Source organism: Triplophysa rosa, linkage group LG19, assembly GCF_024868665.1.
Source record: "Triplophysa rosa linkage group LG19, Trosa_1v2, whole genome shotgun sequence".
NCBI lineage: Eukaryota > Metazoa > Chordata > Actinopteri > Cypriniformes > Nemacheilidae > Triplophysa > Triplophysa rosa.
Window position 1 is genome coordinate 5,184,470 of NC_079908.1, and position 25,032 is coordinate 5,209,501.

The following is a 25,032-nucleotide window of genomic DNA, read 5'->3' on the forward strand; positions in this document are numbered from 1 at the left end:
ACAGGGTCAGTTTGTCAAAAAACGAGTTGAATGTATGACGTAGTTGTCATGGCTCTGCTTCCTTAGTCATGTTTTTCTTGGTCCTGTAGCAGAGCCATGACAAAGTCTTTGGTTATGTGTGGAGAGAAACATATTATTGTCCGTTTGACAATAATATACGTTCTCTCCAGTGTCTTGTCATTGGCCCCATTCCTCTCGTTTCCTTGTGATCTTTCCCTGAGTGTTTTAATGTCCCACACCTGCCCCGTGTAATTATCCCTCGTTTGTTTTCCCTATATATACCCTCTTGTTTCTTTGTCCTGTGCTCTTGTATTACGTTGTGTCTACGTTGCGTTTACGTTGCGTTGTACTGCATTGTGTTAGTGTTCATGTCCGTGCTCTCACCCGTGTTCCTGTTCCTTGCCCTGTTCGTGGTTTGTGAGTTTTGTGCCTTGTATTATTTAAGACGTTTGGTCGTGTCCTTTAGTTTAGTTTATTGTTCTTGTTTTCATTTTGCCCCCCCGTGGTAAGTCTTTTGTTTTATATTTCTTAGTTCTGTTTTCCCCCATTGTGGGTGTTTTTGTTCTGTTTTTGTTTTTTGTATAATAAATATATCTGTTAACCCCTTCACTGCCTGCCTGCGCTTGGGTTCTTCTGCCAATCCTTGACACAAACTCCTCTAGCAAGCTAATCCACTCCCATAAAACACTAAGATACTGTAAATTTGATGTAAAACACATATCTGCAGAGAAGGACCAAACAAGCAACGGTAAGGCTGGAGGCCGGCCTCGTCCTGGGACTCAGACCTCTTATGGGAGCCCTGGAGATGTGCCATGCTTTGTAATTACAGATTGCAGCTAGGCCAGATCCTTGAACCGATGAAGCCATTAGTGTTCATGACTCACCCACCTTCATGACTTGAGTTTCCGTGTAAACGCCCACAAGTAAATGAAGGGGCCCTTCTGCGACCTCTCATTTCTCACAGACAGTGACTGGGCAATGCACGAAGCCTTGATTTACGGTTTGATTTCAGGGTTTACAACACTGAGACTGGCTTTTAATTTAGGCGGAGGCCCTTGTGTAGTATAATTGTTTTTTAAATGTAGGGAACAGAGCATCGCGTGAGGAAAAATTACCTTTGTTTTTCCGTCCCCTGAATTTGGATTCATTGTTGACCTGAATGGTGACAGCTCACCTTCAACATAAGTTACTACTTAAAGAACCTGATGTGTGGTTCCTATACACCAAAGGTAACGACGAAATACACAAAGACTGTTCTTCACAAGAGCAGTTACAATAAACCTTCGAGACACAAACAGGGCACGCCATGTCACCCGACACCCCGTCAGCGGGTGTCCGCTTCATTAATGCGATCCTTCCTGCCCCCCAGCCCAAGCAGACGTTTGCCTCCGACCCCAACAACATTTAATGAGAGAGAGACGCCAGGCACAGTGGGGCAAGTCAGAGTGGGAGGGACTCCCCCAAGTCCTCTCGCTAGAATGGACCCTCAATAGAAGCAGACTGCCACAGGGGCCTGTCAGGAACCCTCCGCCCACAAGTTCAAATGTCAGTGGCCCGGCATGCGCCCTTAGAAAAAAGAAAGAAGAAACCTTAGCGGTTTGCAGTCTGTCGTCTAATTGATTGGCAGGCCTGCAAATGAGCAATTCTCTGCTTGTTTCGCTGGACACCGTTTCCACTGGTTCATGGATTGACAGCTATGAATTCTCAATTTAAATTCTTCGAGGGTTTTTTTTTTTTTTTTGTCCTCCAACATTAAACTTTTATAGGGTTGAAGGTCATAAACCAAGGAAACATTGATTGATTTGTTATGCTTTCGTCTATCAAAGACATCAACTCGGAGAAGTAGCCACTTAGCCATGACAGTCTGAGAGTTGTGTAATTGGGTGTATATTAAACGTGACAGGTCAGCTTGACTGTGTTTGTTGTGTGGTTCATTGCGAGTGGAGGGGTAAGTGAGTGGTGACAGCGTGTCGTGTTAGCGGAGGGAGTCGCTCCGGGACGGTCAGGTTGATTTCATTAAGGTGATGGGACACATGTGCTCCCTTTTTCATCTCCTCTTCGGCCCCCTGCTACTCGGAGTCTTTCAAGTCCCGCTGTCTCCCGATCTGAAGATAATTGTTCACTGTAATACTAGTCAGGAAATGAGCTGATCAACTCCAGATGGATAGACAAGGAAAAGGGGAAGACAGAAAGTGAGAGAGAGAGAGAGAGAGAGAGAGAGAGAGAGAGAGAGAGAAAGAGAAAGAGAAAGAGAGAGGGCAGAAGATTGTCTCTGAAAATTAATGTTGATACTCTTGACACCACTTGGCTTCAAAACCTGCAATGAAAGGTTCATTACCTACATTGGCCTGTAGTTGACCACGTGGACATGTTTTTCTTACTATGGCCACAAAAGCTGAAGAGCATTTTATTCTGTTTTGTAGCAGTTTTTCAATCATAACTTTGCCTGATCAGATGACCTGCTTAATAAATGCACATCTGTGACCAACTATTTCATATTAATTCCTCAAATTGATTTCATTTCTGCATGAAAGCCTTCAATTATAGAACATTGTCTCTTATTTGTAGATTACCTTTTTTTAAGCAATACGACATGTGAGGCTATGTGTTTACAGTAACCACCTTTACATGTACTTGAGAAAACAGCTTATTCCTGTATTTTAGATACTTTTGATGGACTTTATGTTATTGTAAATTTATATCGTGTTCATTTTTTATCCACTGTCATTGTGCTTATGAACGCAAATGTTTCTCCCTAAAACTGGTGCCCGGGGTCCATAAATGTAAATGTGTTCGGTGATTTTATTGGTATCTGACGGTAAATCACATGTTCACACGGATATTCATGACTGCTGATTTATTTGACAGTGTTGAATTTGTGTATTGCACATTAACTGAATATGATTTGTATTTTGTACAGTATCACTTATACTATATCTATTATGTACATTTTATTTGCTTATATATGCATTTAAAGTAGTGTAGTCTGTAACAAGGCCCCAAATTTGTTATGCTTTTTAAACTACCTAAAGATTTTTTGGACTTTTTAATATCTAACCTTTTTAATGTTGTTCTTGAGCGAGAGGCGTTTCCAGCTGAAACCAGATATGCAATGAACTGTCAAGGAATCTCCTGTATGCATTTTGTTGTATTGTGCAACTTGCAAGTAATAGCTGGTGTTAGCATAATTATAGCTCAATCTGAAGTGTCTTTGAATTCTGTTTCTATCACTAGAGCCATTTATTTGCCCTTTGGTGCCTTATTACAGTGAATACAGCTAATTACACAAAGCGTTGTTATTACACATTAGAGAAATTCTTCTTCTGAACCTCTGCCATGCTGTAAACACGATATCTCTATCTGTCGTTACGTCACATAGAAAACAAACCTAAAGTCAAAAGAATCAGGCAACATTATGTACATTGATAATACTTTGATAGTACAGATTTTAGAAAACATAAAATATTTTTTACACCCATAACTTATTATGGGACGAAGCTCTATATGCATCATTTGTCAGCTGTCAATATCTTATATATTGCCATATTTGATTTACTATCAGTGCAACATGTGTAAATCAAATGTACATTGGTCCGGCAAAATATTGCAGCAATATTGATTTAAATGCTCTTATGTTCTTGGTTGGTTTGTCATTTTTCACATTCTCCGTCTGTGTTTTTTCAACACTCAGTAGCTAGCGATAAATGATCCAAATAACCAGACTGAGATAGAGAAACAGATTGATATATATAAATTGATAGAATGACAAAACTGCACAGAGACACCAAGTCTAGACCTCCTATTTGGGGCCACTCCCTGTTTGCTTTGTTCATAGCTATGTCTGTGCAGGTAATTACCCTTGATCACAGCATCCGGGGAGGGAGACAGCAACGAAAGGGGTGGGGCCGGAGCCAACGTAAAACAGTTCTCTTTGGTGCTGCGATGATAATGTCCAAAAGGAAATTGCCAATAAATTTAATGACATCGCTTCATTTTAATGAGGCATGATGCCCTTATGATGCCTGCTATGATAAAGACTACACTTAGCTGCCAGAACGTTGATGCATATCCATATCAGGGCTAGAGTTTGATACACCACGTGGTTTCATCCAAAAACAGCTACACGCATTGCATGCAAAGATAGCAATCGTTGGAGAAACACAGTATAGGGCCACTTATTTCCAGTGCTGCTTTTTCATATGGAAAATACCTTAGTAATACTGTTCTAATTATGTGGATGACAATGATATATAAGGACGTAATGAGAAAGAGGTTCAGGTGGCCTGTTATTTCCGATCTTTTCTCGGTTTGATGTGGTTGACTCGTAATAGTGATGTATTGTTGTTTCCTGAGTCAGAATTGCTCTTGAACGTATCTAATCGTGACAGCAGTTACTGCATCAGGGCTGGGTTTTATGGCATACAATGACTCAATGACAGGTTCACAGAAGAGCATCTTTCCAAAATAAATAAAAATAATAGAGCCTACTTTTTGTAGTATGCCGGAAACGTCACTGTAAACTCTAATAAGTCATTTTTAATGAGTAGAATATACGGTTCGGGTAAACAGTGTGTCTATTCGCTTTTTAAGCCTGACGTCACGCACCACCAAGTCATATACCGTTTCCGGGTCCAAACGCTCTAAAAAATGATTATATACAGTACACTGATGGTTTGCTGTAAAACTATGAAAAAAACAAGATCTTAAAGTGATACTTCACCCAAAAATGAAAATTCATTCATCATTTACTCACCTTCGAGTTGTTCCAAATGTGTATACATTTCTTTGTTCTGATGAACACAGAGAAAGATATTTGGAAGAATGCTTGTAACCAAACAGATCTCAACACCCATTGGCTACCATAGTAGGAAAAATTACTTTTGTTCTGTTGAACACAAAAGAAGGCATTTTGAGGAATGTAGGACAGCAAACAGTTCTGGGGCACTTTTGACTACCACTGTTTTTTCCTACTATGGTAGTCAATGGGTGTTGAGATCTGTTTGGTTATAAGCATTCTTCCAGATATCTTTCTCTGTGTTCATCAGAACAAAGAAATTTATACACATTTGGAACAACTCGAATGTGAGTAAATGATGACAGAATTTTCATTTTTGGGTGAAGTATCCCTCTAACCTACATAACGAAATCCCAGATGTCGAGTTTCATGTTTACAATTTACAAAAATATTGATTTTGGAGATTCCGTGAGGCTGTAGTAGTGTACACCGTCTGTGAGTTTTTGAAAGTTTTGCGTAAATGTGGGATATGAATAAAAAAGCGCTTATAAATGTCTGTTTAAATAGTAGGCCTACCCTCACTTGAAATGAGTGGAGGTTTTGACTCCACCAAACATATAATTGTATTGTATATTTTTGATTTTTTTTACAGTCTAAACAATTTTACTCTGATATTGTACATTGCCAGCTTCTCAAATCAATATTATTATTCATAAATGTTATGCATTTTAGTAACACCTCTATACTTTGACCACAGAGTACTTGTGAAATGTTATTTTAATTTATTGTTTTCCTAAAAAGGGATTTGCGATGGCCTGGTTTCAAACAACCAATTTGTGCTTTTTTAAAGCCACTTCCAAATTCCTACCCCCTCCTGAAAGAACATGTTCGACATGATAATCATGATAATCATTTACAAAGGCAATGTCTATCTTGTTGGTTAGAGAAAAGAGCATTTGAATAAAAGAAGCAAGATGATTCTTAAACTAGTAACCACATATTTACCTGCTTTGAAATGTGTGTTTGCCTTGGGTGAAACACATCCCAATTATAATGTTATTTGAAATCGTTTTGTTTCGTAAGACTGCAGTAGAAACATGTAGCTCAGCAATATACAGTATTTTCGTCAGACGTAACTGAGTTTCATTCACAAATCATCCCCCGGGGTGGATGGCAACACTAAAAAACTCAAGTAAAGCTGTCAACAATAACCCCTTCTTTTCTTTGAAAAATAAATGCCTCTTGGTCCTGCACAAACCCTCTTATTTGACGGTGCAGCTTTGTCACCCTGTGTTTAGCAGATTAACCTTGATGATGCCCTGGGCACTGCTCTCATTATGACTCTTTGCTGGAACAGACGAGAGATGTTTCGCAATACATGGCGCCGTAGCGGACCCTCGTGGGTATTAGAGGGCTGAACGTTTGGACCGGAGCCCTAGAATTATCCCATCTCTCAGGTGCGTTTAAGTCGTGGCACAGTTTGACCCTTGCTTAGCATTTACGAGCATAGAAATTTAAATCAATTTGCAGTGTAGTTCAAGGTGTCGTGCAGAAGAATGTTTAAGCTGATTTAAGGAGTGTTTTACCCCTCTGTTAGTACAACAGTTAGGGCCATCATTTTTGAGAGAGGTGAAGAGGTTTGTCATTATATTCTTGGAAGCAGGTGTGTTGATGACAGCTATAGCAAAGACATTGTGATCAATGCACTCAAGCTGATAACAGCCTACATAAGTTGTATTTCAAATCTTGGTGCCGTAAAAACAAATCTGAACTACATAAACGCTGTAGACTAATATCCGCAATACTTGCACAAAAACTTTTCTTTGTCGTACATTTTTAAGATATCCAGATCTTAGCCAAATGTTTGGCAGATAAGGACAAAGCTATTAAATGCCCAGAGGAAAGCATTCATGTTCAGTGGTTGGTATTTCATAACTCATAAGACATAATGACCTCGTTCAGTCATGAAACTCTAGAGGCGCAGGCTAATAGTTCCTAGTCTTGCGATCTGCCAGCCAAACAACTTGAACATCTAACATTGACTTTTCAGGTAAGTCGCTACCATCAACAATTAATGCTTCTTCTACCTCTACATAAATAGTCTCAGTAGCATGCTATAAGCAGTCAGGAGTTCTGGAAACAATCACCCACCTCCATCCCCAGCTCCACTGTCTAATGATGTTTATGGGACATTGTGACAAACATCACAGCAGCATCACTTGCACGCTTGCCGCAGCATGTGTGAATTGGCAGTAGAAAGTCTTTGTTCTCAACACAATCTGACAGGAATTCTATTTTTACAGGAACTATCATGAGGTGGCTAATTCATATGAATTCGCTTAATCTTATTTGTACGCTTTAGTTCGATTTGCTTTCGAGCTAGTGATGGTTAAGTTTAGGGGTGGCGCTTCAGTATTGATTTTTTCTAACAACAGTACACTGAAAAAAAAGTATCGCAATTTAGTTGTGTTAAGGTAATTTTAAGGTAAAGTTAATACAACTTGCAGTATCTACATTTGTTCATTCAACTTAATATTTTAAGTTTTTACTTTCTTAACTAGCTTGTAAGTTGACTTAATGGGCTTATTTGTGGTCTCAACTTTTAAAACATGTGTTGAGTCAATTCAAGGGTGATATCACATTCTCAACATTTATCGCAAGATAAAGGTTTTTTTAAAGTTGTGTTTGACCACTACTGTAGTAGAACCAGCCTGATCTCACAGGAATTTGTAACTCTTTTAAGAGATGGCTATTTTTTATGAATTGATATGAAGTGCATTGTACAAAATGTACAATTATTAGAAAAAAGCAATAATGAAGCCTAATCTTTAACCCTGCGCATAAACATAACCATAACAGGCACAAAAGTAGATCATCCAAAAATGTACAAATGAGATTCAGTCATACAAATTAGCCATCTCGTAAAATGTAAAAGTGTATCCTGAGAGTTGACTGAAAAAGCGTCTTAATTTGTGTCTTAAATATCATCTAAAGCCCCGTTCAGACCGCCAGCGACACCCAGTGACAAAGCGAGGTCATTCATTTCAATGTCTATTCATTTCAATGTCATTCACTATAGTCTAGTGACATCCAGCGACACGAGGGACAGTGACTGTTAGCGACAGAAAGTGGGCGTGTCTAGCAACTCGACAGAGTTGAGATTTGCGCAACTTTATGCAAATGATGAGCGACTTTCAGGAGCGACTACCAATATGAGTAGAGCAGCGGAACTCACATCATCCGTCTCTCAACTGTTACTGCAGGGTTTGTTTATAAATGTTTCTAGGACAACGAAAGCTAGGAACGCCTTCTAACGACCTCGTAACGAGAGACAAGTGACACGTAGCGATACAGTCGCTGGCGGTCTGAACGTGGCGTAAGATCTCTTTGAAGAAGTAAAATGTGGCTACTGTTGTCATATAGTTTAGACCTATACATGTCTCCAATTGCTCTCCAATCTTTGTATAATGTCGCTGTCCTTCTGAAACTTCGTTGGTCCAAAATTGCTGTTTTTCAGGAAATGGAAAAACACTTAACTTTTTCAATGATTGACAAAGTTGACAAGCACTTTTTTATACTTTTTATTGGTTAGATATTTGCAAAACCCAGTGACAAAACATAAAGGGTGACTAACAATAATGATTTATGTTAAAAAAATAAAAATCACGAAATATGGAGATACGAGGTTTCACAAGGCCAGCAGCAATAAATGAAACTTTAAAATCATCTCCACTATCAAATAATAAAATGCAAATGAAGTTGGATGGGCCTTGAGGGGTATAACAAGGGTTTCAACTTCTGTTTACAAAGAACAACAGGGATGTACAGTATGGATAAGGATTTGTACATATGAATCATTCTTTAAATTTGCTATGTGAGAATGATCAATATTAGATGTTCAAGGACAAACAATGCATGGGCCCTTTAAGAGGAGTAATCCTGGTAATTAAAGAGGTGGTGTCGCTTTCTCTGTTTGGCATGCTTCAACACATTAGCTTGTAATGAGTGAGGGACCACAATTACTGCTGCTTAATTTAAAGTTGTCAAGCGAATTGAAAGGTTGACATAGAGGTTTGAATAGACCCATTACAATGCAGTGAAGCATAAAAGTTATCCAGTACATTCCGTGTTGTGCGAATGCAACCTAAAATTAAGTAGGAAAATGTGTCAGCCTCTCAAAACTGTTTTTGCAAGTACAGTAAGTGGTCAAAAGTTTACTTATATCTTGAAAATATAAGAGGAATAAGAGGAATTTTGAAAAATAATATTTGTTCTTGATATTTTCTTTTTTAATATTTTAAGATTGTGGGGGGTTGTCTTTTATTTTTAGAAATTAAATGTTGATTTATTTGAATTTTATTGGAAGTTTCTTTGTTTGATTGTTGATTATTTCTTTATTTTGATGCTCAACTCACACCTCAGAACCCAAATTCTGTCTCTTTTTTTTCATAAGCATTTGTCTGGTATACCATGTCCTGCTATTTGATCTTCACTCTGAGTTTTGAAACATGAGAGCAACTTGACCCTAGGTGAACTTTTAAGTTAAGCTGTTGTTCTGTGCTTTAGTCCAGTTAAAGCGATGTGATGTTAGGTGTCCCTGTGAACACAAACAAAGATTTGGAAGAGTACTTTTTTTTGTCCACAGTTGTTCCCATCCTATAAATTTGTACCATGCCACGAATACACAAGTATCCCGCACAAATGTGGGCATCCAGCCTGTGTATGTGCCCCCTTTTATATCCCCTTTATGAAATGTCTTTTGTTTCACTGGGCAACTTCTCCTTTGATTAATGGTTGTGGATTATGTTCCAACATGTGTAAGACAGGGTAATAAAGATGTCAAGAGGTCAAATGCATCATTGAATAAACAAAATATTAATCAAATTAAACAGAGAATGTACATATTAAATATATTATAGCTTCTAATTTTACTCGTATGATGTTTTTTTACACATTTCTGTTCTTTGTAGAACATTTAAGAGTTTGTGATCCAATATACTGTTCAGCAGGCATTTATTCATAGAGGAAAATGTTATTACAGTACTCAAAAGTTGCTCTAAAGTTATGTAAAAGAATGAATGTCGATCTTAGATCATCTTAGTTTATTTGTTCTTAAAGATTTATGGAGTAATATTGATACATACAGATCTTGGTCAAACTGAAATATCATCTTGGTCAATCAAAGCACACTTAGTGACATGTTGGCTTCTCTTCTAAAACTGACGCATGTGAGATTACTGTTTGTTTATTTACTTATTTTTCCAAAGAGATAAATCTGAAAGTAAACATTTGCTCCCTAGTTTATCTAACTGCTGTCCAAAGCACATAAATGATGAATTAAATAGATCACATTGGTGACACTCTGTCCTGTAAATTAACCAGGACCATCAAGACCATTTTATTGATGAATTAATTAAGTATATTAAAAAATATATACTATGTAATTCACCCCAAATAAATAAAAAATATTTTTACTCTACAATATTTTATTTGTAAAAATATGTCATGATGTATGTGTTAAACAGCATATAGGCGATACTTGTAAACCAAAGATCTTAATGTCACATTTATTTAAAAAATCAGTTTTTTTATTTAATAATTTAAAAATTATGAATTGTATATACCCGGATTACAGTATATCTGACAAGTGCTACAGCCATTCTAAAATCCCACTACTTTGATTGAGTGGGTTTCTGTCAGTCAGCGGGTCATTTGATGACAATGGAAAGTGTGTTGTGATCTGCAGCTTTACAGCTTTAAGCTCTGTCACATTACTGCAAGGTATTATGTGTGACTGAACTGAACTGTCTGCTGTTTATTACTGATATGCCGTGAGATTGTGTTGCCCAATCAGGTACAAAGACATCTAATCCATTTGTTTATAAATAATCCATATGTTTATAAATTATTTCTCTGTAGACCTATAGAATATGGATTTTTAAAAAAGCTGAGGGTGCAGTTTTCTTACGTACTGTCTGCACCATCAGAAAGCCATGCGTGATAGTTTAGATCGCAAACATCTTGAAGCTTTTCTTGCACAGCCTAGCACTTCTGGAGCTCTTTAATCTCGATATAACCTTGTTTGTCTGCCACCATTAAACTCTGACAGTTTCCCATGTTTCAACAAAGAGCTACATCGTTTGGGTCTGTGCCGCACTTCCTTCGGATAAGCTAAATAAAGCTTTTCCAGAGAAAGCAGGCCCCAAAGACTTTCTTATTGCCTGTTAGCCATGCGTAAATACGTCTACGTGTAAACAACAATGGAACCGCAAGGCGGAACTATGGCGTTTGCAGTGTTTCTAAAGAGTCCCTAAACTGGAAACAGTCATTTATGAGCCCATTTCAAAGTGTAAGTGTGATTTTAAAAAGACCCATTTAGTTGTAATAACATTTTGGGTCGATTTTGTTTATTCAAGTTACCTCCGCATAAACTGCGTGTTTACGTCGCCTCTGTGCCATTATTGGAACAAAGATTAAAAAACAAAGATATGGCATTATGATTTATACCGCGGTCATTTCAGAGCTGTAATTAAGTCAATTGTCTGTGATGAAAGCGATGGGCTTTGTGTTGTTGGGAGGGGCCTGTTTGTTTGGAGTCTGACAGTAATCCTGATCTGAAGACACACAGGGACAGACACTAGCCATGGGTATTAAATGTGGCCTTTCAGGGCTTTAAAGTGCCTGATGAAGAAACAAGAGCTTTTATTAACAGGTATGTGGATTAATTTTGCATAAACATGTGCAAATTGAATTTTTTTATTATTACTCTATTTGAACATGTTTATGTAAAATTCATCCATATACCTGTTGATATAAGCAGTTAATACATAACATTAATATATTTATACATGAACAAAGATTAAGAAAACTAATACATTATTATTATTAATAATAATAAAAATAAGAATTAGTTAATATAATATAATATATTATTATATAAAATATCATATTATTTTGGTTGAAATATGAAAAACTTGACCAATTTTGCATCATTCTGTTTCTATAGCTGTTGTCACATTTTTGCATTGTTGCGAAGACAATACATTTTAAAACAAACAGTAGAGATATATGGAAAAAATGTATATAAATAATTTAAAAAATAATAAAAATAGAAACTAGGAAATTCTAAAAAAAAAGTGTTACAGCATACATTGTATTATTTTTATATTGTTTTATTTTATGGTATTATTAAATGTTATTTCCTGTATTTAAAAAAATGATGAAATGTACAAAATTAAAAACAAACTTTCCTTTATGGACGGCAAAAACTTATACCCAACACTGGTAACTGTAAAAGTCCCAAGTATATGTGATTCAACAATAACAAAGCTGACATCATTTGACGTTCATCTTTTAAAGGCTATCTAATGAGATATAATAAGTGTCATTTTTCCTCATAGCCTGAGAGTTCAAGCAATCATTCCTAATTATATTCCCATTAGATGTATCAACACTGTGACAGAGATGCGTACACCTAGATCAAATATCAAATGGAAGGACTCCAAGATGTCATTCTCATCGGAGCTGTAAAAAAAGGATCTGCCAAACTCACTGCCAGTGGAACGGTCCCATTCACTAAACACCGTCCAAACGTCTCTCATTAAAATCTCTCATTATTCCTTCAGTCATAACTGCTCTTCTCGATTTCAAACGCACCAGTTTTGTCCCTTTGTGTGCCTGTCACCTAAGCTCATTGCCCGGCTCCATTAGGGATCTCTCTTACGGCAATGGAGGGACTTTACATTCAAGACTGCTATTACTTTCATTGTGTTTCGCCTCAGCCCGAGGAAACACCTGATTGTGTAAATAGTTCTCCTGCATATCATAGCAGGGTATACTGTGTGCTGACGGGCCTACTTATGACTATTCAATCCTTTGAAAGGGGTGGGATATTAAAGACCTGATGTTTGATAATAGTTTTTTTTTATCATGGCTTGCCGTAATCTTGCTTTTCATATCCTGGCAGACATCCCAGACTATTTAAAATCAATCACAAATAGACTTAAGATAAAGGATATAAATCAAAGATGCTTATAAAAATATAAATTGAGTAAAAGCTCTTGGTTTGTTTAACAGCATTTCAACCTTGCCACCCCTACATGTGTATATTCAGTGCATGAATATCAAATTGAGAAAATAGCCCCCTCTAGTGTTACCACTACAAAAATGAACCAGGGCTGGGTTTCCCAAAAGCATCGTAAGCCTAAATTGATCGTAAAAACGATCGTACGAGTGATCATAATATTACGGTCTGTTTCCCAAAAGCATCGTAACTTAAGTAGCACTTAAAATCATCGTAGATCTACGAGTGCTCTGGAGTAATCTTGAATCCCTAAGTGCATCGTAAGAAGACAGATTTATGAGGACACCTGCAGGACAACCAGAGAATTGCGCTTAAACTTAAGCAAGCCCATATGCGACTTATCATGTTTTTATATATTTCGTTTTCTGTTTATTTAAATCTTTTAAATTACTCAACAAAATTGATAAAAAATACAGTTAAATAAAAATTAAATGACTGAACATACAGTAAAGAATAAAAAAAATGTATGGGCAAGTTGTTGGTTCCAACAAGGGATGCATGTTTGTTGCTGGATTGCTGTATTAAAGTTACTCCACATTTTATGCAAAGTAAAAATGTTGTGTTTAAAAGAGAACTGGTCAAAATGCTTACTTGGTGGTTGTCAGTGTCTTTGTTTTTCTCCTGCTGCTGTTTAGTGCAGCCATGATTTCCTCTTTGAGACTATTGTGAACTATCCTCTAATTATTTAGAGGAACCATGTGATTAAAGGTTATCAGGCTGTTACAAACCTTATATATTACACACTGCCTATCATATGTTCCAACAACTGCAGAAGGCAATACTTAAAGAAACTTGAATGCCTGATTTGCAGAGAAATTGGATTGATTAGCTCTTCCCTTTATCGTTCTCTAATTGAAAGGTTCATTCACTTTGTGCTTATTATTAATAAAGTGCTGGTAATGTATGTATACAATAAACATTTTGTTTGGAGCTAGAAAGCTAGATAATACTAGGGCCTAATAAAATTTTTACTTGGAATTGCCACCTCCACACCACCCAGAAGTGTGATAAAATGTGGTTCAACAAACACAGCATTTTTTTTTACTTTTGTATTTCCCCTAGAACGTGCTTAATATATTGCACAATTACAGTAGATACGTCCTATATACAGTACACATAGAAAAGGTATTATACGTTGCACAAAAAATCTAACAATATTCACCTACCACATGCACATCTGGTGAAAATAATTAGCCTAAACATTTCGAAAACAAGCGCATGCTACAAAAACGAGCCATTGTATAAGGTGACATTTCAGCACCTGACAAACGGAGAGCGACTCTTAAGTAGCACTTAAAGCACTGCTACGTGCAGTCGTGTTAAGTGCATTTTTGGGAAACGCACGTGAAACGATGACGAACGTTCGCAAAGTGGCTGGTAGAAAACGCTCTTAAGATCCATCGTTCACGGGAAACCCGACCCAGATTGTAACCTTCTTATAGTAAAATCATGGCAAACACAAATTAACCGTGATTTTTCTTATTATTTTAATTTATGGTATTATTAAATGTGTTACGTCCTGTATTAAAATGCATTTTAAAATTATAAAATGCAAAATTAAAAATAAAGTTTTCTTTCAGCAAAAACTGATACCCAACTGGTAGAAGTCCCAAGTCTAAAATCTCTATGTGCAATCTATGTTCCAGTCTTTGACTGGAAGCATGTTTATTTTATTGTACCTATTCAAATAAATAAATAAAATAAAATAAATAAAAAGAAAACTGTGTTTAAAGAATTCGCCAAAAAAATTACTTTTACTATAATAAAACCACAGCAACATCAACTATTAACAGAGAGCTTTCCGTTGTTGTTGTTGTTGTTGTTTTTTGGTTATAAATCTGACCACATAATATAACACGAAGGAACACAAACATATAAATGTAACTTGTACAATTGTAACTGTCTTTATTGTGTAAGTCCTGCCATAATACTGTATTTTTGTAGTTATGGCAGGGGTAATGCAGTGGGCTTACAAGAAGTTGTGTGCTACACTGTAAAACTTTGCTGTAGTTTTTGCAGCAGGTTTGCCAGTAACGTACTGTATCTTTAATTACTACTTAATATACTTTCCAATTAGTACTGTTTTCAACTACTTTAATCAAAATTAAAACACTTTGACTTTTGAGATTCAAAATGAGCAAGAAGAGACTGGCATTAGCACAGCAACATTGCAAAAAATAACATTCTTCCTTAGCATTTTTCTCTTGTTTTCTGTAAAAATATTTAAAACTTCTTAAATTACGATACATTTACATAACAAGAAAAGTGACCCAAGATATTAAGTCTTGTTATATGAAAGAAAAAAATATAAACCAGGTAAGTTTATGCTTAAAACAAAATTGTACATTAAATCTACAGTAAGTTACTGGCAAACCTGCTGCGAAATTACAGCAAAGTCTTACAGTGTACAAAATATATGGCCAAAATAGACTAACAAACAAATAATAACCTACACACAAATGCTTGTGGGATATCTACAAATGTAAATCAAGGTAGCAATAAAATGCTTGTTTATACAATAAAACCTAAAATCATTAAGAATAACTGGAATATAGCACAATGCATTCCACTTCTTTTATTAATTATTATTTTATTTTGTTATTTTTTATGGGTATTTTGCACATTTTACACTAAACATAATTTCATCTACACATTCATACACTCAACAGACGTTAATGCATCAATTTATTTCACCAGCTGTAGAATGTTTTAGTCTGACAAATTTGACTAAAATGACATGAATATTGTCCCAGGGCTTGTGCGTTTTGTATGACAGTGCGCAAGAGGACATAGATCTTGACGTTTTCTTATCCTTAGCTTGAAATACTTTACAGTTCACATTATAGCCAGCAGATGTCACCCTCCGTTTGGTTTTTACGGGTTTTGCCTTCGCCATATTCATAGACATCCGAAGACGCAGCATTGAGCGCTTTGGCTCGTTGCTGTAATACGTCAACGAGTCCGCCATTTTGGTCAGGGCAAAACGACAACGTTACCAAGTGGAGGTAAAGAGATGAAGTGCGGATGTTGTGGATTAAAAACACAGTAAAGTGTACGTCTCTCAACCGATTTGCATGGTAGACAAGACTTGGAAAATTATTCATTGTCAAAAGGAATTGTAAATCCACACTTGTCAAGCATTTATTTGATTTATTTTTTTACTGTAATAACTGTGGAGACATCCCATACGGTTATTCTCAAAAAACTTTCTGACTTCAAAAAGTCAAAAAATGTAATTCGTTTTTCATGCCTAGAATTTGATGATTAATATCACTGGCATGATTACATTGTTACCAATAATAATGGCCAGCTTGACTCTTGTTCCTTTTTAAATTATTTTATTTTACTTCTCATTTGCATAGCGTTCTCTATCATTGTTGGTGTAACACCAGTGACAATAACACCAGTGACAAATTCCCATGAAAGGCTAATTTTCCAAAATGATGGTTAAGTCACCTCAAAACCAACATGATGAGGCACACTAAAATCTATACATTGTACTGATAAACATGTTTTTTTTTCAATAAAAACTCCTTCATGCTGACACAAACCAAAGCAACACCAATGACGCTTTTAAATAAAATGTCTAATTTACATTATGGAAAGGGACACTCACCATGTGTGTGTTTGAACAGAGCGTCTTCTTTGTTGACCTTTGACCTTGTAAAGTACTTACTTGCATATTTTTATTCTTTCAAAATAATAGTTTGTGTCACCAATGACACCAGTGACACAAAATCAAAGGACAGATCTATTTTTTAAATTATTTGTATTAATAAATAATTATTTTGGTTTGCATTTTTATGCATTTATTAGGCCCTGTACTTGTGTTTAATTGGTTAACTTAATTTAAAAAATAAATGAAAAGGAAATGTTTATACACCATACAAAAGAGTTAAACAGGGAGGGAGAGGTGTATTTTTTCAAGTACAAATGAAATTCTAATTAATTTAGAAAGAAAATGTACAACACTATAAAGACTTAAATAACAATCATCAATTTAAAAAGGCGCTGAGTCGCGTATTAATGGCTAAATCGGGTGGAATTTTTCATTTGGAAGCTTTTTACATGCCTGTAAAGTGCAGGGACAGGTTTGTGACCATATTTTGAAAATATAATTGAATGTACATGCTCAGAACACAGCTTGTTCAGTTTGAAATAAGCAATGTACCAAAATACAGGACAAAGAATACATTAATACTCAAACAGAAAATGTCTCTGTGAAGCACAGCCATTAGTCATTTACATCACATGTTTCCCCTGCACCTACACACACTCAGCTTCGCTCACAGCTATCTCACTCAACAAATTGCTTTTAAAACACATTGTTCAAGAGCTGAAAAGCACAACAATATTCAAAGGTTATTGATCTTAACCTCGTCACGCTTATGGTTGACGTGGTACCCTTTAGTATCTACAGGGAAGAAGTAGGCCTACAGCATTGTGTGCACGCACCCTTATGCCACCATAAAGAAAAACTATTGTAAATGTGGGGTTAAATTACGTATTTATATTCATATTTATATTTATCCGGGTGCTCCTGCAAGAAATTAAATCAACTAAATTGTTCCATCCATCTGCAGTGTGTAGTGTTATTTTGAACACAAACACATTAAGCCTGAGCCAGACCGTGCAGAAACAAAGGCCATTTGCATTTTAATTGAATAAATCCTTTTATTGTGATACAGCCTGATTAAAATTTGACTAGGATTAATAGGATTCTTCACAGCGGAAAATGGTATTAGTTGTCTGGCTGCATGATGGGAAAGCACTTGGTCAGGTGACATTTTGTTATCGTGTGATCAGTGTTGGGAGGCTTCCTGGGCTTTAAACTAATTGTTAGGTTTGCAATAATGTTGTAGGTTTTATAATAGCACATTGAATATAAAACGAATTCTGTCAGTCGTACAGTATGTGCTATCACACCTTCAGGTACAGGTAACAGTCAAATGATGTCTTTGTAATTGTTACTGTGTAATAATTCATTAACATTATGCACAAAAATACATATATTCAAGCACAAAATAAATGAATAGCTTAATTAGTTGTGTTTCTTCAAGATAAGACAACAAACCCATAACAAACCCATAAGTCTAGTTTTAAACCTTCGACTTTTTGCAGTATAATAAAAAAGATTGACTTACGTTTAGAAACTGAAATGTTACATTGAATTCAGTGACTCTTTTGACTTGGAATAGAAAGAAATCATGTAACAATCACACAGAAACACACGCATGTCATAAGTTTCGCTCTGAAAAGCACCACTCACCGTTTCTTCTGAAAATGTAAAAGTCTAGTCTATCAATATAAGTGCACTAGACTGTGAGTCTAGTAAATTGAGGTCATATAACATGAACACTGAGAGAGGTGGAGACACCCAAGAGAGAAATAAACAGAACATGACCTGAAGATTCATTCATCCCTGTTCTTTGGTAAACATTAACATTCCATCAAGCAAAACTTACAATAGTAATTACCGCAGATTTTTTTCTCAAGAAGAAAAAATATTGTTTCTGACCTATTTAATCGCCTTCAATCTGTTCTTATCATCCCATGTTTTACATGGAGGTCCTGAATCTTGCTGTCCTAGAACGCCTGTTACTCTGAACTTCCATTTAAGACTCCAATCGAAATTACAGGAACATTTACATATATAAAAAATAGGTTTTCTCATAAACAGGTCTCTCTCAAACAGATGGGCGCTGTTTTCTTGGGAATCACTGTTATTGGTTTTTTGTGAGAAAGAGAGATGTCTTAAAATTTTAATCTGCTGTTCCCTTTCTGTCGGTCTCTCGACGTTGTGTCGAGCCGACAGATGGGGTTCGCTTTTGAGAACCTATCAACTTCTGACTAGTTTAGAAAAGGCCAATGAAATTGGCGAATTAAATTTGCATGCCGGACTCCGCCCCCGGATATCCGGGTATAAAAGGAAGACGGCATGCTGCATTCATTCACCTTTTGTTCTTCGGAGCCTTCACACTGATCGACTTCGAGACTTCAAACTCTACGCCGAATTACTGCTGGAATCTTATGACGTGGTGCAGCGGACGGTCCCTTCCTGCAGTGACTTCCCCTGGGCGTCTCGGCAGTGCCAGGAGTGTTCGAGTGTTTTGTTTTTTTCTAAAAGAGCAAATTTCTCCAGCGTGGCATGTCCCGCTGTTCTCATGGGTTCAACACACTCATCGAGGAGGGGGACGGACACGGTGTCTGCATCCAGTATTCGTACACGATGCGTGGTGATGGGATGTCTCTTGCAGCATCAGGGGGTGACGTACTGCCATCCGACTCTGACGATTCCTCGGGCTCCCTCCCTCGGGGGGTCGAGCCCAGGAAGAGGCGAAAGTCGAAATGTCAGCCATGCTTTCCCGGACCGCTGTGAGCATTGGGTTGCAGTGCCCGCACTGCCTCTCCCAGCTCTCGCGGCTGGTTACATGGTGCCTCGGGTTTGAGCACCCGCCCCCAGTGCCATATTTACCGGAAGTGCATGAAGAACTTAGTAAGACCTGGAACGCCCCTTTCCGGCACGTTCACGTCAAACAAGTTCTGTCACCCTCTCTTCCCTCGAGGGTGAGGCAGCTAGAGGATACGTCGATGTCCCCCAGGTGGAGCATGCTGCCGCGGTGCACTCGTGCCCGCAGGCGGCAGCCACCTGGGGGTCTCGACCTAGACTCCCATCCAAAGCATGGAGGGTCTTACATTGCTGCGGGCCAAGCTGCCTCCTCTCTCCACGCTATGGCTCCTGCCAGGCCAAGGCGTTGAGAGAGCTCCACAAGAGTAAGACCGACCCAGCGCTTATGCAGGAACTCCGCGACGCCACCGACCTCGCTCTATGGGCGACCGAAGGTGAACGTGCGGGCCCTGGGTCGGGCGATGTCCACACTTGTGGTCCATGAGAGCCACCTCTGGCCGAACCTTGCACAGATGAGTAACACCGTGAAGGTCCGCCCTCTCGACGCACCCATCTCGCAAGGGAGGGGGCTGTTTGGCGATACTGTTGAGCCGCAGTTCTCGACAGTGACGAAGCAGACAGAGGATATCAAGCATATCCTCCCTCGCTGCGACTCGGCCGCCTCAGCCGTCGAGTCCAGTGCACCATCTGCTTCCCAGCAGCCCTGTTCCTCTTCGACGCCCTCCGGCTCTGGTGCCCCCCACTCAGGCGGCCCCCCGGAAGGGACATCGAAGAGGAGACCATCACCCCGTCAGCAGTCATGGTGAAAGCAGAAGCGGCCCTCATGGGAAGACCCCAGGGAGATCGAGAATACCATCGGGCCCGACACCAGCCATTCCATCGCTGGGTGGTCGATCTGGGACAGTTCCTGCCCCGTCCCAACAGCCCACTCTCTTAAGAGTTTCTTCTCTCTCTGGGTGTTTATCACGCTCTCACCCTCTACACGACGGCGCTCGGCAACTTGACGTTGCGTCACGGCGAGACCCAATGTCGAGGATAATCAGTAGCCCTCAGCACTATCAAACGACAGTGCGTTGTGCTACATAATCGGCAGGCAGGTAAGCAGCAGAGCCGATCTCCTCCCTGGGGGCCTCCCCACGGCAAGGGATCCGCAATGCTCGCCATCGAACCACCCCCTGGGAGGTCGATGAAGCAGATCATACCCCTAGCCCCTGTCTCAGTCCCTGGGAGCCTGACTAGAGCCCCCAAACCATCACGGTGCCTACGGGATACGATCCGTCTCGGCTACGCGATACAACTTACCAGATGCCTACTCAAGTTCAGGACATCCTTTCAACCTCAGTCAGAGGTTAGGATGCTCCTGTGCTTCGGGCCAGGGTCACCACCCCTCTGGCAAGCAATCGTGCTCGTCCCTCTAGCCGGGATGTTCAACGGGTTTTGCGTACGGGCTGTACTTCATCGTTCCCAAAAGGGGGGTTGCTAGATCTGCGTACCCTGAACAGGCACCTACTCAAGCTGCCGTTCAGGATGCTTACGTAGAAGCACATCCTGGCGTCTACCAGATGCCAAGATTGGTTCATGGCAATCGACCTGAAGGACGCTTACTTTCATGTCTCGCTTTCGAGGGCGGGTATATCAGTACAGAGTCCTCCCTTTCGGTCTGTCCCTGTCCCCACGAGTTTTCACGATGATCGGGGGAGCCACCCTCACTCCCCTCGGGGAGAGAGGTGTGCGGGTACTAACTATCTCAACGACTGGCTCATCTGGGCACACTCACGAGATCTGTTGTGTACACACAGGGACCTAATGCTCCGGGACCTAGATCGGTTGGGACCACAGGTCAGCTGAGAAAAGAGCAAGCTCTCCCCTGTGCAGAGCATCCTCTTTCTCGGTATGGAACTCCACTCCGTCCCCATGACAGCGTGACTGACTCAGAGCGCGGTCAGTCAGTGTTGAACTTCCTGAAGCACTTCAGGCAGTCAGCGGTCCCGCTGAAACAATTCAGAGGCTCCTGGGCACATGGCATCCTCGGTGGGGGTGGTCCCCCTCGGGTTGATGCACATGCGACTGCCCCAACACTGGCTACAGAGTCGGGTTCCCTGGAGAGCGTGGCACACCGGCAGCAGGCGTATGGTCATCACGCCTCTCTGCTGACGCACCCCAACCCCCTGGTCTTCAATGACCTTTTTGGTGGACAGGATCCCCGTAGGGCATCGCTGTGTTATGAAAATTGTAAAACGATTTTCGGTTTGTTTTGAAACTATGGCGGTACAAATCACGTTTAGTCCATTCACAGTCACATTCTAATGAAATGATTAGATGCTACCAACTGATAAAGAATTATAAGGTGTCTATTGTAATTAATCAAAATTATGGACGGTCTTCAGATTTTTCCGTCAGAAAAATTTTGGTTAATGCGACCTCTGCTCTGAAATGCCAAAAGCATAAATACAGCCAGCAAACACTAAGGGGCGGTTTCCCGGAAAGGGATTATCTTAAACGAGGACTAGGCCTTAGTTAAATTAGGATATTTAAGTCGTTTTTTGAAAACATACTTTACAAAAAAACTTACTGGTGTGCATCTTAAGACAAAACAATCGCACTAATATACAGTATTTTAAGATATGTCAGTCGAAGTTGTTGTCGATCAAGACACCTCTAACATTTATGTTAGTCTGGGACTAGGTTTAAGCCCTGTCCGGGAAACCGCCCCTAAATCAATCATCTTTTAAATATTAACCACTGAAATGTGCTGCACAAGCAGCAGTACATGCTGGGAATTTTTTATCTAAAATTAAATAATATAATTTTAAAAAATCGAGCTTGATCTTGACTAGACTCAGGAACGGACTCTTGAGCTTGACTTGGCTCAGGAACGGATTCGAGGACTGGACTTGGCTCAGGAATGGACTCCTGGGTTTGACCAGACTTGGCTCAGGAACGGATTCGAAGACTGGACTTGGTTCGGAAACGGACTCTTAGGTTTGACCGGACTTGGTTCAGGAACAGACTCTTGGACTGGACCGGACTTGGTTCAGGAATGGACTCTTGGACTTGACCGGACTTGGTTCAGGAACAGACTCGTGGACTTGACCGGACTTGGTTCAGGAAAGGACTCTTGGACTTGACCGGACTTGGTTCAGGAACAGACTCGTGGACTTGACCGGACTTGGTTCAGGAAAGGACTCTTGGACTTGACCGGACTTGGTTCAGGAACGGACTCTTGGACTTGACCGGACTTTGTTCAGGAACGGACTCTTGGACTTGACTGGACTTCCAGACTCAGGAACGGACTCGTGGACTTGACCAGAGTCAGGAACGGACTCTTGGACTTACTTCTGAATTTGACTAGACTAGGAGCTTTCTTGTAGGTCAGTGGTTCGAGAATGGTGCTAACAACGCCAAGGTCGTAGGTTCGATCCCAGGGGATTGCACGTACTTAGAAACAAAAATTTATAGTGTCAAGAAAGGAGGAATACGATGAGTCTTTCTTTGTCTTTTTATATCAGAAAGTTAACAGAACAGAGGTACAGATACACAAGTGTTTTCATGTATACGTGTTTACGTATTAAGTTGGTTGTTTTAACAGGACTTCCCTTAAAGTCACATACACACTACTTTGACACCTCCCCCTTTTACAGAACTTTAACCTTTTATGTTACAGGAGACTTATTGTGAAAACAACATGACACTGAACAAGGTATATTACCCGTCCATTAATTAGTATAAAAAAATTTTTCTCTGAAACAAACACGTTATTTAATCCACTAAATCGAACCGTATGCTGACTCACACAACACCATAGTTGTTTTCACATTTACTAACATGTTACTTAAACTTTACTTTAACAACTAACCTTGACATTCAAACAGTATGTTAACTGCACTTCTTACAGACTTGTAAGACGTAATGTATCACAAATTTAGTCTTTCAGCCGGTTTACTCACACTACCAGACCTAGTTACTCTCCATCTTTCACTAGTCTGTCTGGGCAGTGAGACATTTGTTCTTGTTGTGTCGTCATCACACGTTTGTTCCGAGTGTCCTGCTGTTTCAGCATCAGCGCTGTTCTCAGAAGGGCTATGTTGTAAGTGACGTCGATTTCGCCTTTTCATTCCCCCGTCATGGCTTCTGATCATGTAGGAGCGCTCTGTCGCACTCTGCCCCACTACTGTTGCTGGAGTCCTCCACTGTTTTTCCTCATCCAGCTTGACCTAGACTTCATCTCCTGGTATCAGCGGAGGTAAGTTTCTCACTCCATGTCTTCTATTGAAATAGAATGCTTGTGTTTGCTTAGCAGCATCGTCTTTTCTCCATATCAGTCTCTGATCCGGCCATTTTGGTATGAGGTTGCAGCCCAAAGTTGGTAATGTATTTCTGAGCCTCCTTCCCATCAGAAGCTCTGCTGGGCTCACCCCCGTTGATGCATGTGGGGTTGTTCTATAACTCAACAATGCCAAGACTGGATCCTCTTGCCGTAAGATGGCTTTCGCCGACTGGACTGCACGTTCAGCATGTCCATTGCTCGAGGGGTGATATGGACTAGATGTTACATGCTCAAAATCAAACTCCCTGCTAAATGATAGGAATATTTCACTAGTGAATTGAGGGCCATTATCCGAAACGACTACCTCCAGGATGCCGAATCGTGCGAATGTTGCTTTGAGTTTGATGATGACTTGTTCGGCTGTGGTGTTTGATAGGTATAAGATTTCCAAGAATCTTAGAGCACTATGTAGTTTTTCCCTTTGTACTCACACAGTTCCCTTTCTGTCGGTCTCTCAACGTTGTGTCGAACCGACAGAATGGGGTTTGTCTTGAGAACCTATCATCTTCTGAGTATTTAGAAAAGGCCAATGAAAATTGGCGAATGAAATTTGCATGCCGGGCTCCTCCCCGGATGTCCGGGTATAAGAGGGAAGCCGGCGTGCTCATTCATTCACCTTTTGTTCTTCAGAGCCTACGCATCTGATGAGCTTCTCTACGATCTTGGTGATCATTCTTTCTGCTGGAATCTACGACGTGGACAGCGGACGGTCCCTTCCTGCAGTGACTCTCCCCTGGGCGTCTCGGCAGTTCCGGAGGTGTTCGAGCAAATTTCCTTTCTAAAAGAGCAAATTTCTCCAGCGTGGCATGTCCCGCTGTTCTCATGGGTGCAACACACTCATCGAGGAGGGGGACGGACATGATGCCTGCTTCCAGTACGCTGGGGCAGACGTTGTGGATACGTCCTGCCCGCACTGCGGGCGGTGATGATTCAGACGTTGCGTCACGGATGGCTGTGTTCCCACGGGACTCAGCCACCACCTCGTTTGCTCCCCGTTCCGAGGCGGCAGGACTACGGCCCTGCCGTCCGCTACGGCAAGCAGCGAGGGTGATATGAGGATTAATGTTAGCGATAATCCAACAGCCACTGGCTCACGGACCGTTCGCACCTCGTCTCGCTCGTCTGACCGTTCCCCAGGAGACGGTCCGCCGTCTTATTCCTCAATCACGTATTCGGACACGATGCGTGATGATGAGATGTCTCTTGCAGCATCGGGGGGTGACGTACTGCCATCCGACTCCGATGATTCCACAGGCTCCCTCCCTCGGGGGGTCGAGCCCAGGAAGAAGCGGACGTCGAAATGTCAGCCATGCTTTCCCGGGCCGCCGTGAGTGTTGGGTTGCAGTGCCCGCACTGCCTTTCCCGGCGCTCGCAGCTGGCTACATGGCACCTCGGGTTTGAGCGCGTCTCCAAGCCGCGCCCGCCCCCAGTGCCGTGTTTACCGGAAGTGCATGAGGAACTTAGTAAGTCCTGGAACG